This window comes from Schistocerca gregaria, chromosome 1 (assembly GCF_023897955.1).
Source record: "Schistocerca gregaria isolate iqSchGreg1 chromosome 1, iqSchGreg1.2, whole genome shotgun sequence".
NCBI classification, from domain to species: domain Eukaryota; kingdom Metazoa; phylum Arthropoda; class Insecta; order Orthoptera; family Acrididae; genus Schistocerca; species Schistocerca gregaria.
In genome coordinates, this window is record NC_064920.1 from 809,646,795 (window position 1) to 809,661,718 (window position 14,924).

A 14,924-nucleotide genomic window follows, 5' to 3' on the forward strand; every position below is an offset into this window, starting at 1 on the left:
AATATATACCGCGATTAAAGATGACCGTCTCCACAAAGCCACATTGCTTCCATTTGAAATTTATAGAACACCTAATCAGTACAAGGCAAACAAGCGTAAGAGTTGTCAGATTATGACAAAAGCACCGGATATGACGTGGGTTAAGTTAGTTTTTTGTAGGACTTAGTATTCGCTGCAGTTTCCTAAATTAATGACCTAAATCTAACTTTGGCCAGCCCAGTGCCAGGGGCATGCTCCTCGGGTTTAGTTCGTGGAGCCTGGCTATTCTAAGTAGGATTGTATTTTACTGGCACACCTGTGACGCTGCAGGTAGTAGTCATTCTAGATTAGTTAATTAACAAGTAGGTTAAATCAAACTGCCCATTGTTTTAGAAAACTAACACACTGTAGTAGTTTGAACTGTAGCTCACTAACATAACTGTAATAGTTAAAGCTGCATTGTAATCCAATTTATATATCACTTTATGACCCACTAATCATCTTAGGAGGTGGGTTAACATGTATAATTAGTACTGTTATGGAAATAAAGAAAAAAAAAGAAAGAGTTGTCAGTCCTGGAAGAAAATAAAACATTCCCGCTCACGACAAAATGACAAGTCTACCTGTTGCTGCTCCTAGCTCCGCTTCTGAGGTGACAAGCCAACATTTCTCCTCCTCCTCCAGAAGCTTCAATTGAAATGAAGCTAATCTTAAAATATTGCTGTTTGTTTAAATATTTTTGTTTGTTACAGAGCAGGAAAACAGAACTCTCCAGAACGTTACTTAACGTTTCCGAACTCTGTTGTTAGTTGCTAGATGTACATTACTGCGGTATACAACAAATTGAAAACAGCGAGCGGCAAGAGTACTTCATTCGGGCCGCAGTTTGACGATCACTGCCATATCGTATACATCACCGAATAAAATAATCTGGATTTTCAAGCCACGAGGCGATTTGATTCAGTCGCTCCGCCACGGAAGACTACAGGAACACGTAATTTGTAAACGGATCCCGCCATGAACTTTTCGACGCCCCCCGTATAAATGCAGAGTCCGTGTGAGGTCAAATACCCGTGCCGCTTATCTGCCCGGCGCCATTTCCATCACGGCCGGGGTCGGCTGCGAGGGCCGCGCATTACCCGAGTCGTGGCGCGCGCCGCGGTGTCGGCTAAGCGCCGTAATTAACAGCGCCTATGATTTATTGACGCTTTGCTCGCTGATTGCTACGGCGAGGGGGCCGCGTAGGCCCTGGAAGGCGAGCGGTCGGGCGCCCGACGCAGGCGGGCCGCAACGCGAACAGCCGACCGGCCAGCCGGCGTTCTCCTTTTTCTTTCGCCGAACCGCAGACCGTGGGCGCCGCGCGTAGCGGCAACCCGCAAATCGCCACCGGCCGCTCCACGCACGACACAGATTACAGGCCCCTCTGCCGGGAGAGGGACAGCAGAAATATTATCCTTTCGGATCCACCAGAGCGGAGGAGAAAAAATGAAACGCGAGGAGCGGGAGATTAAGTGTGTAATACGTAACGAGGCCGCTGGAACTGCGATTACCTAGTGGCGAGGTGTTCTTGTTGCCAAGTGCTGCACCCGGCGAAGGGCGCGCGTAATTACACACACAGCCAGAACATACGGAGCAGGGCGGCGCAAAAAAATCCTTGTTTACTACACCTAATTACAACGCGAGGTGGATACGCCGAGATACGGTGCGAGAGATGGTGGGCCTCTTAGCTGATGACTGGAAAAGCCAATCCCCCCTCCACAGGGCACAGGAAATCCGCTTCACGTGTGTCTCTAGCCCGATCAAATCTCTTAATATACACTGTATAATCTGCAGAACACAGGTGTGTGTGTGTGTGTGTGTGTGTGTGTGTGTGTGTGTGTGTGTGTGTGTGTGTCACGTACCATATAAATTTTCATCGATTCAGTTATCATCCCTGATCTCGATGTACGACGATCACTCATAAAGAAATGCACACTATTTTTGTAAAAATACAGTTTTCTTTCTGTGTGTGTGAAAGTGTTACAGTGTGCAGATACATCCTTCCCGCTTGTTTTCAAACTTAGATCAACTTGTTCCCGTGAGTGGCGTCGTCACAGTACGTCTTCAAGATGGCTGCTACACTTTACGTTCGGCAGAAGCAACGTGCTGTCATAGAATTCCTGTGCTGTGAAAACGAGACAGTGGGAAACATCCACAAGAGGTTGAAAAAGGTGTATGGAGATAGTGCTGTCGATCGCAGTACAATTAGTCTGTGGGCAAGCAGGTTACGTGATAAAAGCGGGCGCGGCAATATTGAGGATTGTCCTCGCAGCGGTAGGCCTCATACTGCACACACTCCAGACAATGTGCAGAGAGTTAACGAATTGGTGACTGCTGAAAGACGTATCACAGTGTACGAATTGTCACGCTACGTTGGGATACGAGAGGGAAGTATTTGCAGAATATTGAAAGTGTTGGCGTTAAAAAGCGTTTGTGCCAGGTGGTTTCCCAGGATGTGGACAGTGGCTCACAAAGAAACAAGAAAAACGGTATGCAGCGAACTTTTGGAACAGTACGAGAGTGGTGGAGATGAATTTCTCGGAAGAATTGTGACAGGTGATGAAACATGGCTCCATTTTTCACCAGAGACGAAGAGGCAATCAATGGAGTGGCATCATGCAAATTCACCCAAGAAAAAAAATTAATAATCACACCTTCTGTTGGAAAAAATGGCTACGGAGTTTTTCGATTCCAAAGGGCTCTGGCTTGTGGACATCATGCCAAGTGGAACCACCATAAATTGTGATGCATATGTGACGACACTGAAGAAACTTCAAGCTCGACTGAGTCGTGTTCGACCACATCGGGAAAAGCATGATGTTTTGCTGTTGCACGACAATGCGCGGCCACATGTCAGTCAAAAACCATGGAAGCGATCACATAACTCGGATGGACAACACTGAAACACTCGCCTTACAGTCCTGACCTGACTCCATGTGACTATCATCTCTTTGGGAAACTGAAAGACTCTCTTCGTGGAACAAAGTTTGAAGCTGATGACTCCTTTGTGCACGCTGCCAAACAGTGACTCCAACAGGTTGGTCCAGAATTTTAGTGCGGGTATACAGGCGCTGTTTCCAAGATGGCGTACGGCAGTTGAGAGGGATGGCAATTATGTGGAGAAATGAAATTTTTGTTCCTAAAGGATGTATCTACACACTGTGAAACTTTCAAACATGTACAATAAAAGATGAATTTAAAAAAATAGTGTGCATTTCTTTTTGAGTGACTCTCGTAGAAATATCAATGTCACATTTTCGTTCGCCTTCTACGAGGGCGGTTCAATAAGTAATGCAACATATGTTTTTCATCGGCCAATTTCGGCTGAAAAAAAGAATGCTGAACTTGTTGTGGGATACCGAGGAATATTCCCTCTTCGGACTCTATAGTTTCATTAAGTTCCCATAGGTGGCGGCGCTATACGTAGCCTTAAATATGGTGTCTGTAACGGTGGTACATTCCAAGCTGAGAGCTGTCATTGAGTTTCTTTTGGCGGAAAACCAGACCATCGTAGCTATTCATACGCGCTTTCAGAATGCCTGCGGAGACCTGACAGTGAAGAAAGGCACGGTCAGTCGTTGGGCGAGGGGCTGTCATCATCGCAATAGCGTCGCGTAAACCTGTCCGATCTCCCGCATTCCGGCCGGCCGTACGCAAATGTGCAATATTGGAACGTGTGGACACACTCATCTGAGGTGATCAACGGATTACAATCAAACACCTCCCTAGATATTCGCGTCATGTGTCACTAATTCTACATTTCAGCTATTAATTACCGCTGTCAAGCATAAATTTGATGTTGGGATCATTCCGCGCCATCCGCGCACTGCAGCATGCTTAATTACATAATTTACTTATTACGTGCAGTCTGATTTGTCTTAAATACGAAGCTTGATTACTTTTCCCGTGTACAGCATTGTCACATCTTGTCGCGTACTGCATTTTGCATGTATAACACAAGTTATCGCTATCGGACAACAATCTCTGCGCCTTTCATCAGAGCAGGACCAAACACAGTAACACTCTCAGAGTCACCTACAGTGGGAATTTTATCCAAAACATTTCAGTTCAAAATTAATCCGAGTCATTTGCACTCCCGCTACAGGTCTTTTAACACATCCCGCCACAGAACAATAAACTTTCTACCAGATCTTTTGTTCAGACTAGCGGGGGTGTACTACACACACACACACACACACACACACACACACACACACACACACACACACACACACACACACACAATGATTGTAAGATCTTTGGAAAGGAAAGATACTTCAACTGCGAGCAGAAGTCGAGGTTATTATTCTTATAGACTGAGTAGTAGCTATCATTCATTTACTATTCTAATCCGGCCTTGGTTTATTTTTTGGGGACCATCCCGATATTAGCTTCAGTTGATTTACGGAGACTGACTGCCTTTCGAGCGTATGATTTTCTTCTATAATTTATTACACACCGGATAAATACATTCACAAATACTCTTATCAATAAAGAATGTAGAGCAAATGACAACATGATAAAATATTGAACTTTCTATTACCATTCGGCATTAGAATTCTGGGATACTGCTCAATAAAGCTTCCTATTGTAGTGATTGCTATCTAACTCTGCGCCGAAGACTGGAATTAGTTTAAACTTCTTCGCAACAGTTTTTGTTCAAGTGGCTCTGAGCACTATAGGACTTAACATCTGAGGTCATCAGTCGCCTAGAACTTAGAACTAATTAAACCGAACTAACCTTTAAGGACAGTACACACATCCACTCCCGAGGTAGGTTTGGAACCTGCGACCGTAGCAGCAGCACGGTTCCGGACTGAAGCGCCTAGAACCGCTCGGCCTCAACGGCCGGCATAGTTTTCGTGCTGCAATAAGAAAACGGGATACAAATGTGTCGTTTCTTATTATGTGAATACGTATGTAATGATCTCTCATTTACAGAAAGTGCCCCTCGACAGCTGAGTGGTCAACTCGACGGAATGCCATGCAAAGGGGCCCTGGATCGATTCACGACTGGTTTGGAGATTTTCTCCGCTCAGGGGCTCGATGTTGTGTTGTCTTCTTCATCATCATATCATCCTCATCGACACGCAAGTCGCCGAAGTGGCGTCAACCCCAAAGACTTGCACCAGGCGACAGGTCTACCCGACGGGAGGCCCTAGCCACACGACATTTCATTCATTTACAGAAAGTACCGATAATATTTGAAAATATAAACCAATAGGAAATGTGAAACGTAAACCAGCACCAGGAGATACGTTCCTGGTTTGATGAACACTCAGCTGCGCTGTTGCATCTCGACTGACCGAACCATTGAGCCAATCATCCCACAGAAAATGTCTGGGACTGTTCGCAACAGCGGGGTGAAGTAGCTCGACGGTATGTAGCCACCTAGAACGACTTGAACTGGATACGGTGTATCTATCTGGTGTCTTCCTCTCAGAATTATCAAGGCGCTGTCACACGCTACATGTCTCTTGCAAGTGGTTAATTTTCTTTCCCGTGTGTCGTATCTCCCATTTTATCTTCATCTACGTCCTCTTCCCTTTTCATAATATTGCCTTGAAGTACATCGCCCTTGAACAGACCCTCTATATACTCCTTCCACCTTTCTGCTTTCCCTTCTTTGCTTAGAACTGGATTTCCATCCGATGTCTTGATATTCATACAAGTAGTTCTCTTTTCTCCAAAGCTGTAATTAATTTTTCTGTAGGCAGTATCTATCTTACCCCTAGTGATGTATGCCTCTACATCCTTACATTTGTCCTCTGGCTAAGTAAGGATGACTAGTTTGCACTTCCTGTCGATCTCATTTTTGAGACGTTTGTATTCCTTTTTGCCTGCTTCATTTACTGCATTTTTATATTTTCTCCTTTCATCAATTAAATTCAATACATCTTCTGTTACCTAAGGATTTCTACTAGTCCTCGACTTTTTACCTGCTAGATCCTCAGCTTTCTTCACTATTTCATCTCCCAAAGCTGCCCATTCGTTATCTACCGTATTTCTTTCCCCCTTTCTTGTCAATCTTTCCCTAATGCTCTCTCTGATATTCTCCACAACCTCTGGTTCTTCCAGTTTATCCAGGTCCAATCTCCTTAAATTATCACCTTTTTGCACTTTCTTCAGTTTTGATCTACAGTCCATAACCAACACATTGTGCTCAGAGTCCTCATCTAACCCTGGAAATGTCTTACAGTTTAAACCCTGGTTCCTAAATCTCTGTCTTACCATTAAACAATCTATCTGAAACCTTCCAGCGTCTCCAGACCTCTTCCACGTATACAACCTTCTTTCATGATTCTTGAACCAACTGTTAGCTATTATTAAGTTATGCCAGGGCTTCCAACGTGTGGTCCGCGGACCCCTTAAGGGTCCGCCGGCTCTTTCTAGGGGGTCCGCGGCCACCTTTCACCTCATCGTGTAAAATAATGAGTAAATTTATTGAATGAAAATGTGAAAATCAAATTCATCACTATTTTTTCGTGTGAAAATCATGTGTACTTTTACGTCAGGTCATATTCCCAAGCAGCCTTTGCGGTTCCTAAGTGAGAACCCATACACAGTTTAGTGCCGGAGAATGCGGCTTCTCTGATCGACTGTTTCGCAACAATACAGGGGTAGTATGTTTGTCGGATCAAGGCGCTAGATGCGCTGAAATCTTTTACGCATGCGCCGAGCGAGCTTTGTCGACCAATCACCGCGCTCGCTGGCACTTATGCGGCCCCAGTCATCATTAAATGTTAAACTTGCTTTTTCAGTGCACTACCAATTTCGTAAGTCGTTTTTTGACCAGTTTATTATTCTACCATGGATCGGTGGCTGAAGTCATGATCATTGAAGAAGGGTACAGTTTCTCCATCGCCTTCACAACAGTTGAAATGAATGAGGAGGGAGGACGACGAAAGGAAGAACAATCACAAGAAGCTCCACAGCCGCATTTATTCTGTGAAAACGCAATATCCTGTGGAAGTGGAATAATACCAAGAAGCGTAAGTATAACAGAAGCTATTTAGAAATGGGCTTTATGGAGACAAAGGAGGGTAAAGCTCAGTGTGTAATTCGTGCGCGAGTCCTTCCGAACAGTTCAATGGTTCCAGTTAAATTACACCGTCATTTTGAAGGTACTCTCCCGGATTTCCAGGCTAAAGACATCGATTTTTTCGAAAGGAAGAGTGCTGAATAGCTGCTACTCATGCAAAGACAATTAATGAAAATTCATTAAAAGCTTCTTTTTTGGTTAGTTATCGAGTGGCAGAAACAGGCAAAGCTCATACCGTTGCAGAAAATCTCAAAGCCGTTTTGTTATGATCATTGGGAACATGGCACTTGCATTAAGAAGCTTTCATTTCCCATCAGTTTCGTTCTGAAATTTAAAGTTACTGTGCTCTTGACTGACTAGGGGTCCGCCATGGATTTTCGGCTGAAGAAGGGGTCCGCCAGGTGAAAAGGTTGGTAAGCCCTGAGTTATGCTCTGAGCAAAATTCCACCAGGCGGCTTCCTCTTTCATTCCCTACCCCCATTCCATATTCGCCTACTACTCAGGAGTTCAGCAAGTGCAGCCGTGTTTGTGAAACAGAGTGGCCGACTCGCAGACAGCAGCAAAGCTGCCGAGGCAGCGCCGCACCCAGCTGCCCGCCGCCCACGGGCTGTCAGGAGCGGGCAGCGTCCGGTAGCCGACGGCGCGTCCAGGCGCCTAGCCGAGCCCCGCTCACCACCTAATAGCCGCCTCTCTGCCCCGCCATTACGTAAGCACGGCCGACCAAAATAAAAGCGCCCCGACTCTTCGCTGCTCATTAATAACCATTAATACGGTTGTCAACCCTTTACGTAAAAATAATGCTCCTGCGCTGATAAATTGTACCGGGAACTGCTCTCGACTGCGCACCATCCATTCGTTTCATCACAGCTGCCGTGACACCCAGTTCGCCGGGGCCGTCCGGATAGCTACGGCCGAATTATTAACGGTGGGCCAAAGTCCCAGATAATTATTTTTTCTGTCTTTTTATTGAAACGCCGGGCGCTGGCTGTGCCTTCTTTTCAGCAACGGTTTACTTGTCCGCAAAAGCCGGCCAGGGTGGCCGAGCGGTTCTAGGCGCTACAGTCTGGAACCGCGCGACCGCTACGGTCGCAGGTTCGAATCCTGCCTCGGGCATGAATATGTGTGATGTCCTTTGGTTAGTTAGCTTTAAGTAGTTCTAAGTTCTAGGGTTACTGATGACCTCAGCTGTTAAGTCTCATAGTGCTCAGAGCCACTTGAACCATTCTTTTGTTCGCAAAACTACAACAGGAATACCGGTTATTTCCGTTATACACTGAAGCGCCAAAGAAACTGATATAGTCATGCGTATTGAAGTACAGAGAGATGTAAACAGGCAGAATATGGCGCTGCTGTCGGCAACGCCTGTATAAGCCAAGTGCCTGGCACAGTTGTTAGATCGGTTACTGCCGCTAGAATGGCAAGTTATCAAATTTAATTGAGTTTAAACGTGGTGTTATAATCAGCGCGCGAGCGATGAGACACAGCATCTCCGCGGCAGCGATGACGTGGAGATTTTCCCGTACGACCATTTCACGTGTGTACCGTGAATATGAGGAATCAAGTAATACATCACATCTCCGACATCGCTGCGGCCGGATACAGATCCTGCAAGAACGGGACCAACGACGATGAAGAAAATCGTTCCGCAAACTGCTGCAGATTTCAGTGTCGGGCCATCAACAAATGTCAAAGTGCGAACCATTCAACGAAACATAATCGATATGGGCTTTCGGAGACGAAGGCACACTCCTTTACCATTGATGACTGCACGACGCAAAGCTTTACGCCTGGTCCCGTCAACACCAACATTGGACTGTTGATGACTAGAAACATGCTGTCTGGTCTGAAGGGTCTCGTTTCAAATTGTATCGAGCGGATGGACGTGTATGGGTATGGAGACAACCTCATGAATCCATGTAACCTGCATGTCAGCAGGGGACTGTTCAAGCTGGTGGGGGCTCTGTAAAGCGGTGGGGCGTGTGCAGTTGGAGTGATATGTGAGCCCTGATACATCCAGATACGACTGTGATGGGTGACACGTTCTGTCTGATCAAATACATCCATTCAAGTCCATTGTGCATTCCGACGGACTTTGGTAAATCCAGAAGGGCAATGCGAAACCCCATATGTCCAGAATTGCTACAGAGTGACTTCAGGAACACACTTCTGAGTTTAAACACTTCTGCTGCCCACCAAACTCGCCAGACATGAACATTATTGAGCATATCTGGGATGCCTTGGAACGTGCTGTTCAGAAGAGATCTCCGCCCCCCTTGTACTGTTACCGAATTATTGAGAGCCCTGCAGGATTCATTGTGTCATTCCCTCCATCACTACTTCAGACATTAGTAGAGTCCTTGCCAGGTCGTGTTGTGGCACTACACGATATTAGGCAGGTGCACCTGTTTCTTTGGCACTGTCAAACGCTTTCTTGAATACTCCTGTGAACCTGCAACTGTTCGGAAGTAGGTACTCCGCTTTAGCTATTGATCACATGGGCCACGTAACATAACAGTGGTTTTGGAAAAGGGATTTAACATCTTACGGTATACACAGCCAGTCCCAAATGTTCAGAAACTCGCTTCATTCCTGCAGTCTACGAACGTCAGTGCAGTAATTACAGCGGAAGCTTGAACTAACAGCTGTGAACAACAGACGTGCGTTCGACCAACCAGTGTTGAACAGTCGACATGCGACCGTAGTTTGTCAACGTCGTTGTGTCACAAATCGCAACGAATAACACCTGTAAACCACGCCCGTCGGACAATTTCCAGAACATTTTGAAGACATGCACGGAAAAACGGTCTAAGCCTCAAATGTAAAAGCTTTAGATATGTGTTGCCTTCTGTTGCTGGGTACGGGAACTATTAAGATTGACATTGGTCTCACCCCTAAGTGATATTTAGGGGTGACAAGAATGTCAATTTTGATAGTTCCCGTACCCAGCAACAAATGGCAATACTTATCTCTAAGTTTTTTCATTTGAGACTTAGCTTGTTTTTCGGCGAATATATTTATATTTTATTTTTATATTTTTTTTTTTTTTAAATTAAGGTCTTTTCATATCTAAAGGTAAGTTTAGTATATACTTTTATTTCAATACGAAACAAGTAATAAAAATCACTCTTACTTGTTTGCCACTCCAAAACTATTACGTAATTCGCAGTTTGTGGAACAATCACGGAAACTTACTATTTATTTAGGTTTCTGCCACAGTTGAAAATGATCGAATTTCAAACTACTGCTTGATCTTTAATAGTTTACCTTAACATAATTCCAAATGAACGTTCGAAAGACTTGTTCATACACTAGGTAAATATAAAAAATGATATTTGTTGTTCGACCTGGTGCAGGACCAACTCTTTGGTATGTCCCACTGAAATTTTGTTATAGTCTAGTGTTGGAGATGCAGGCAATGTTCTGGGAATGAATGTACGCTTTCGAATTAAGTTACCATTAAAGGTTATATGCAACTATTACAGGAAACAAAGCACTTTACGTCAAAGTGGCGTTGGAATTGCGCACTGTCAGATATGATTTCTTTGCAACTCAAAGTAAGTAGCTTACGCTCGAGCATCAATCAGAAGTTTCCAGCTAAAAAGGCGTTTTTGCCAGCGTTTCCTTTGTGGAAAACGCATTACTTTAAACCGTGTCTTGTTTATGGACACTTATTCCCAATATTCTGAACAGAAAACCAATGTATGTGACATGACATGGGTGAGTGCTGTAATACTAATGTAACTTGTTGGCGTTTTAATGTAAACGCGTTTTACTAATTTTAATTAAAGTAGTTTTGTTCCTGGTCTTTAGCACTTGCTTAAGAGAATATAGTTATTGTGAGGACGTTCATGAAGTCCAGAAAGGGGCTATCAAAGCCATTTGCTACACCATTTCCTTACCCGTCTACCTACCCCAGTTCTACATGCGGGTCGTTGCCGTGTGGTCTGCCTTCCACCTGTCATGTCGTGGTGTGTGTCCAGTTCTGTGTCGCAGTGCAGACACAAAAATTTACTAGACTACCTCTGTTGAATTGTCCATGCGCTGACGTCAGTAAAAGAATCTAATAACTATTCACAAACCGATGAAAGACTCCTCTCCACCGCAAATCTGGAATGTATCGTTAGTCCAGAAGACAAAGGCTACGCGCATACGAAAGTACAGCGAAGTGTCTGGAACAAACTGCAGAACACTGGATAGTGCAGTTGCTGCGGTCCTTATTAAGGGCGAAGCTGTGTGAAACGTGGCGCCGTCCGGAAAGCACGGCACCCCCCACACTTCTCCACATCACCTCGCGGAAGGAGCGATCCTTCCTCTTTCGTGACAGCAATTAAATACGAGATAAATATCTCTATAAGGGGCAGGGAAATAACAAATAAAGAACAGCCCCTCCCCCACGGCGGTGGCGGCGGGCCGGACAGGCGATCGCCTTAGCTGGAAACGGCGCGGGCAGTAATTCAGAGCACGGCCACAAAAAGACACGGCGGCCAGGGCAGAGGATTAGCGTTTTATTGGAGGGCCGGCCCCCTGGGTCTTTTTGTTTCCCGCCAGGCGGCGTTTTTAATTGCCACGCGGATACCCGCGGCTCTCGCCAGCCGCCCACTCCGGGGCCGTCGCTTCTGTGGGCTACCTGCTCGCTGTCGTCCTGACCGCAACCCAGCACAGGCGGCAAATCAGTGGCTCAGATCTCGAGCGACGCGGGCGTTTCCACTTTCACCACAGTGGGGGACGCAGGGGATTCGCATTCACGACGACGACGATTTAAGATTCTCGCCGAGTCACTGAGATTTAGTTTGCCCCCGATTTCCCGAAATCGCTTAAGCTGGATACCAGGATGGTATCTTTGAAACGTCATGCCCTGTTTCCTTCCTCATCCTTCCCCAGTCCGGTTTGTGCTCCGTACCTTACGAATTTGTCGCCGATGAGACGTTAAATCTTCATGCACCTACCTTCCTTCCATCCATCCATCCTTCTACTTTCACACAAGACATGAACAGGCCAAGTTGGCTGGCTAGGGTACGGAGGTGCAAATTCAAGTTTAATTCTGATCTACGTTAACTATAAACGTGAAAAGAAAATATTTAGAAATGTATAAAAGATTAAATATTCGAAAGAAGTAATTTTGTATGTAGTACACTGTAGAAAGCAACATATCTGTGTGTAGAGTGCTGTTCAAATGAAACAACGTGATGAACTATAAACTGTCTGCTAATGAGTTAATGAACTATATTTAATTGGAAGACCTTCATTTCAGGAAAATCCTACAACAGAATGTAGATCCATTGTGTTGGCAGAAGAGCCAACACCGTGTTATTAGTGGATGCCGAAATGCATGCGTTTTATCTCACGCAGGCTGGCGTGAGGAGGGAAGGACTATACTGACGTGAGTTCTGGAACATGACAAGAAATTAGAATTCAGAAAGCGGGCGTAACTAGTTTGATACTTTACTTTAATCCATTAATGATGAACGTCGCTCTTGATGGCACATGAGTCACAATATTATCTGTTCACATAGTACTTATAATAACTGAATATGGCGCCTTGGTAGGTCGTAGCAAATGACGTAGCTTTAAGGCTATGCTAAACTGTCGTCTCTGCAAATGAGAACGTATGTAGACAGTGAACCATCGCTAGCGAAGTCGGCTGTTCAACTAGGGCGAGTGCTAGGGAGTCTCTCTAGACTAGACCTGCCGTGTGGCGGCGCTCGGTCTGCTATCACTGATAGTGGCGACACGCGGGTCCGACGTATACTAACGGACCGCTGCCGATTTAAAGGCTGCCACCTAGCAAGTGTGGTGTCTGGCGGTGACACCACAACATCTATGAATGAATCCATGCATGCACCACCACCACCACGTCCTCCTCCTCCTCAACACTGGCCCGATTTAAACCAGTCCGCCGCTCGTGGTCGTGCGGTAGCGTTCTCGCTTCCCGCGGCCGGGTTCGATTCCCGGCGGGGTCAGGGATTTTCTCTGCCTCGTGATGACTGGGTGTTGTGTGATGTCCTTAGGTTAGTTAGGTTTAAGTAGTTCTAAGTTCTAGAAACTGATGACCATAGATGTTAAGTCCCATAGTGCTCAGAGCCATTTGAACCATTTAAACCAGATTTGGTACACACATTGCTTGCTGTGAAAATCAGGACATTCCCACACGAGCGGAAATACGGGCAAAAGAGGGTTTTTGAACACTTGAAATGTGGCTGCCCTGCAAAACAGTCGTGTTGTGCAGGTATTATCGGTATGATTCGCAGGTGTTACAACTGCGAATGGGGAGGGATGAGTGGAGAGAGGCGGAGAGAAAGGGATGGGGAAGACTGGCAGGCAGACGGGGGAAGAGGCGATAGGGGGGAAGAGAGATCGACAGAGATAAAGAGATGCATTTGTGGGCTAAGATCTGGGGAAAGACGAGTTCCCTACACACAAAGGGAACAACGTACAGGTTGGTCTAGCCACACAGTTCACACAAAAGTCGACTTAGTAAATGATGTACCGCATCTACTTTACATTTGTCGAGTTGAGTGAACCTTTTTCCTATAAACACAAAAGGGAGGTTACAACGTTCAGGATTACAAAACACAAAATAAATTGGCATAACTATCAGAGATACTCTTCTCGAAGTGATGCAGCGTCCTGCGATGTGAACTGAACTACGAAAACTAGCGCACCTTGACAAAGCTACTGATAAAGAAGCAATCATACCATCTGAAAGCGGAAGGAGCAATTGGGTTTAAAGTCCCACAAGCGACAACGTCATTAGAGACGGAAGACATGCACAGTTGAGGATTGAAATCAAAGGAACTATCTCGACATTCGCATACAGCGATTTAGGGAAACTACAGAAAACCTAAATCTTGAGCGACATGTAGGACGATCTGAACTGTACCCGAATTCGAGTACAGTGTCTTTGCCGCTGCGCCATCTCACTAGGTCATACATTTTAAGTGATTTTGGGAAACTCTGAGCTAAAATTGCAATCAATCCGAGAGCCGGTTTGACCACCACAGTGCTTTACTAGGCGTGGTCCTATTGGTGTTGGTATACCATTTCTGTAAACCGACCTCTGAAATGTTTAATCAAGCTCAGTTATATGAACAAAACACTTTAACAAGAACTCTCAGTATTTTTCACATAAACACTGCCAGAGGTGATAAATGGGTGATAAAAATCCTACGAAAGATCGTTGTTCGAACCAGAGCCCTTTGTCTTTGTAATCCCGCACTTAACAATGTTGTTGGTTACATTTGGAGCGTAACTAGCGTTCGAGGTGAACGATATTTTCTGAATCCGTGTTGGCTATTTGTCAATAAATCTTTTTCTTCGAGGTAATTCATAATGCTTGAACACAGTATACGAGTATGTTTTAAAAACCTACTGCAAACCGCCTTCAGTGATGTGGGTCTGTAATTCAGTGCATTACTCCTACATATTTTCGATATTGATGATTTAAGTTCTCCGCAATTTTCCTAAATCGATTCAGGTGAGTACTGGGATGGTTCCTGTGAAAGAGCATGGCTGACCGCCTTCCCCATCCTTCCCTAATCAGACAATCAACCATCGGTATTGGTGTGACCTGTACAACTTTTCAGTCTTTTGCTACGTATCTATGGACCAGCAAGCCGCTGTAAATGATTGGTAAGTTAGGAGCTGTTATATCAGCATACTCTGAAAGGAACGTAATTGGTATACAATCTGGAACGGAGATCTTGCCTTTATTACGTGATTTAAGCTGCTTCGGTACACCGTGGATATCTACTTCTAAGTTACTCATGTTGGCAACTGTTCTTGATTCGAATTTTGGAATATTTACTTCATCTTCTTTGGTGAAGGAATTTCGGAAAATCATATTCAGTAGCTCTGCGTTAGTGAC

At 45.1% G+C, this 14,924-nt stretch overlaps 1 protein-coding gene across 1 annotated transcript in view; it reads right to left on the minus strand.

Annotated features, from left to right (window-relative positions):
* Nucleotides 1-14,924, minus strand: part of LOC126270700 (fringe glycosyltransferase) — a 570,474-nt gene that overhangs the window by 123,560 nt on the left and 431,990 nt on the right. The window lies entirely within an intron of this gene.